A 4,326-nucleotide genomic window follows, 5' to 3' on the forward strand; every position below is an offset into this window, starting at 1 on the left:
ACTGACCTTCCCCCCTGCTTCTCTGGAACAGTTTCTCAGAGCTATCTGAAATGCCACCTCCCTGGCTATAGTCTTCATTTTGCCCCAAATAAAATTTAACTCGCAACTGTCACATTGTACATTTTTTTACATCGACAGAGCCCTGCCAGCTTCCACTTTCCCCCTTGAAGCCAACAACTGTGTAAGAAATCCAACTACCCTGCTGAGACAACCATGCTCCAAGTCAGCCACGTGGAAAAGCTCTGAAGCGCCAGACATGAGTGAAGACATTTTGAACCTTCCAGCCGAGCCCAGCCATCAAATAAATGTAGTCAAATGAGTGACCCAGGCCACATGAAGCAGCAAAAACACCCAGCTCAGCCTAGAGCCTAGAGAAATAATAAATCATTCTTGATTTAAGCCACTGAATTTTAGAGTGGTTTGTTAAACAGCAATAGATAACTGAAGTGACATCTAACATACATATCACAAAGGATTAGTCTCAAGAACCTAAAAAGAACTCCAGCTGCCTGCTGGGAACCCTCGCTGCACTCTGTCTTCAGCCAAGGAGCTGCTCATCCGCCAGTGATTGAGAAGGTAAAAGAAAGGTCGGAGGAGGAAAAGGAGGCAGGGAAGAAGTCTCAGCGGCTGTGTGACTCCAAAAATTTTGTCTCCCACAGGCCCCTGTTGAGGCTTCACTTGGCGGCACTGTCAGTGCGGTCGTGGAGCATCGTGGGTGGGAGGGAGATTTGGTCTCGCAACTCCGAAGGATGGAGGACGGTTTCCGGGATGAGCTCTTCAGCGTGTTTGGGGACGACTCGACCACTGCGCCAGCAGCCAAAAAAGACAAGGAAAAGGAGAAGGGGAAATGGAAGGGGCTGCCAGGGGCTGCGGAAAAGGCTGGAAAACGTTTTGATGGTAAAGTACAATGAGTCAACTAATATTGGAAAAAAAAGAGAGATGCAGACTTCGAGGGCACAGATGAACCCATTTTCGGAAAGAAGCCCAGGGTAGAAGAGTCAATAACTGAAGACTTAAGTTTGTCAGACTTGATGCCAAGAGTCAAGGTACAATCAGTTGAAACTGTAGAAGGGTGTACACATGAGGTTGCACTTCCTGCAGATGAAGATTATCTACCACTTAAACCTCGAGTTGTTAAATCTGTAAAGGAATACCCATCCATTCTTGATGCTTTTCAAAGAGAAGCCATTCAGTGTGTTGATAATAATCAGTCTGTTTTAATATCTGCACATGCATCAGCAGGAAAAACTGTAGGCGCTGAATATGCCATTGCATTGGCCTTAAGGGAGAAACAGCGTGTAATATTTACTAGCCCAATTAAGGCCCTGAGTAAGAAATACAGTGAAATGTATGAAGAATTTCAAGATGTTGGTCTGATGACTGGAGGTGTTACTATTAATCCTACGGCATCTTGTCTTGCTGTGACCACAGAGATTTTGAGATGTTTGCTGTACAGAGGTTCTGAAGTTATGCAAGAAGTTGCTTGGGTCATATTTGATGAAATTCGTTACATAAGAGATTCAGAATGTGGTGTCATATGGGAAGAAACTATTATTTTGCTTCCTGATGATGTTCACTATGTCTTTTTTTTGGCTACTATTCCAAATGCCCGACAGTTTGCTGAGTGGATTTGCCACTTACATAAACAGCCTGGACATGTAATTTACACAGATTATCTGCCTACTCCATTACAGCACTACATTTTCCCAGCAGGGGGAGATGGTCTGCACCTTGTAGTTGATGAAAATGGTGACTTCACAGAAGATGATGCAAGTACTTCGAGATGCTGGTGATTTGGCAAAAGGAGATCAGAAGGGGCGAAAAACAGGAACAAAAGGACCATCAAATGTGTTCACAATTGTGAAGATGATTATGGAAAGAAATTTTCAACCTGTAATTATTTACAGTTTTAGTAAGAAAGATTATGAACCGTATGCACTTCAAATGACCAAATTAGATTTCAACCCAGATGAAGAAAAGAAGGTGGGTGAAGAAGTATTCAGTAATGCAACTGACTGCTTGTCAGATGAAGATAAAAAGCTCCCTCAGGTTGAACATGTACTTCCTCTCTTGAAGTGAGAGATTGGTATTCACCATGGTGGTTTACTTCCTATTTTGAAAGAAACTATAGAAATTCTCTTTTCTGAAGGATTGATAAAGGCCTTTTTTGCCACTGAAACTTTTGCTATGGATATTAACATGCCAGCAAGAACTGTTTTATTTATGAATGCCCAAAAATTTGATCGGAAGGATTTCTGATGGATTTCCTCTGGTGAATACATTCAGATGTCTGGTTGTGCTGGAAGGAGGGTAATGGATGATAGAGGAATTGTAATTCTTATGGTAGATGATTGGAAAACAACTACTTAAGGGCTCAGCTGATCCTCTAAATAGTGCTTTCCGTTTGACCTACAACATGGTTTTGAACTTACTACGAGTAGAAGAAATTAATCCTGAATATATGTTGGAAAAATCCTTCTACCAGTTTCAGCACTATAGAGCAATTCCAGGAGTAGTAGAGAAGGTAAAGAACTCAGAAGAACACTAGAATAAAACAGTAATACCAGATGAAGAAAGTGTAGTCATCTATTACAAGATTAGACAACAGCTTGCCAAATTGGGTAAATTGAAGAATATATTCACAAACCAAAATATTGTTTACCATTTCTATGACCAGGTCGTTTGGTAAAGGTAAAGAATGAAGGAGATGATTTTGGCTGGAGTGTAGTAGTGAATTTCTCAAAAAAATCAAATGCTAAGCCTAATTCTGGTGAACTGGATCCTCTATATGTAGTAGAAGTACTTCTGCACTGTAGCAAAGAGAGCTTGAAAAATTCAGCTACTGAGACTGCAAAACCAGCTAAACCTGATGTGAAAGGAGAGATGCAGGTTGTTCCAGTTTTGGTGCATCTCCTGTCTGCTATCAGCAGTGTTAGGCTTTACATTCCTAAAGACCTTCGACCATTGGACAACAGACAGTGTTTTAAAATCAATACTGGAAGATCAGAAACGTTTTTCTGATAGTGTTCCCTTATTAGATTCTATTGATGACATGGGCATTCAAGATCAAGGACTGAAAAAAAGTCATCCAGAAAGTAGAGGCTTTTGAGCGTAGAATGTATGCTCATCCACTTCACAATGATCCAAATTCGTAAACTATGTATACACTTCATGAAAAAAAAGCACAGATTGCAATAGACTTCAAATCTGCAAAGTGAGAACTAAAGAAAGCAAGAACTGTCCTACAAATCGATGAATTCAAATGTCGCAAACGTGTTTTAAGGAGGTTGGGATTTGCTATGTACATCTTCTGATGTCACAGAGATGAAAGGATGAGTGGCTTGTGAAATAAGCAGTGCTGATGAGCTCCTCCTAACTGAGATGATGATGTTTAATGGCCTTTTCAATGACGTATCTGCAGAACAGGCAACCTAAGCTGCTTTGCGTTTCAAGAGAATTCTAGTGATATGCCCGAATTAATAGAGCAGTTAGCAGGACCATTTTGTCAAATGCAGGAATGTGCTAAAAGAATTGCAAAAGTTTCAGCAGAAGCCAAATTGGAAATTGATGAGGAGACTTACCTAAGCTCATTTAAACCTCACTTAATGGATGTAGTATATACCCGAGCAGCTGGAACTACATTTGCCCATATCTGCAAAATGACGGATGTCTTTGAAGGCAGCATAATTCATTGTATGAGGCACCTGGAAGAACTACTTCGACAAACGTGTCAAGCAGCAAAAGCCATTGGAAACACTGGGCTGGAAAATAACTTTGTAGAAGGAATCACCAAAATCAAGAGAGATATTGTGTTTGCTGCCAGCCTCTACTTATAAAGAGTCAGCTAAAGGAACGTGGGATTTTAAATTGTTCACCACCTGTCTGATTACAGTTGACTACAAATGCAAAAAGTAAAAAAATAAAAATAAAAATAACTCCAAAGAGTAAATCCACTAAAAAAGGACTAAAACAATTACACAGATAGGCAAATGACATGTACAGGCATTTCACAGAGGAAGAAATAAACATAAGAAGAGATGTTGAATATCATTACTAATCAGAATCATGCAAATTAAGATCACAAGTTAACCATTCTGTAATTCAACTGGCAAAAGATAAGAAGTCTGACAGCATCAAGCAGAGAGGAGGTACATCAGTAATATCTCTTTTATTGCTGGTAGGAGTGTACAACCACTCCAGAAAAGTTTGCCGTCTTCTTTAAAAACTGAACATTAGCGTACCCTATAAATAAGCAACTACATTTGGATAGACCTACATACACAAAAAAACTTTTCCACATGTGCAACAGAAGAGACACGCATAAGA

General features: G+C 40.1%; 1 pseudogene; it reads left to right on the forward strand.

Moving 5' to 3' along the window:
• Positions 1-749: 749 nt before the first annotated feature.
• LOC137761607 (exosome RNA helicase MTR4 pseudogene) lies at positions 750-3,878 on the forward strand (annotated as a pseudogene).
• The last annotated feature ends 448 nt before the right edge of the window (positions 3,879-4,326 follow it).

This window comes from Eschrichtius robustus, chromosome 3 (genome assembly GCF_028021215.1).
Source record: "Eschrichtius robustus isolate mEscRob2 chromosome 3, mEscRob2.pri, whole genome shotgun sequence".
In the NCBI taxonomy this organism is placed as follows: domain Eukaryota; kingdom Metazoa; phylum Chordata; class Mammalia; order Artiodactyla; family Eschrichtiidae; genus Eschrichtius; species Eschrichtius robustus.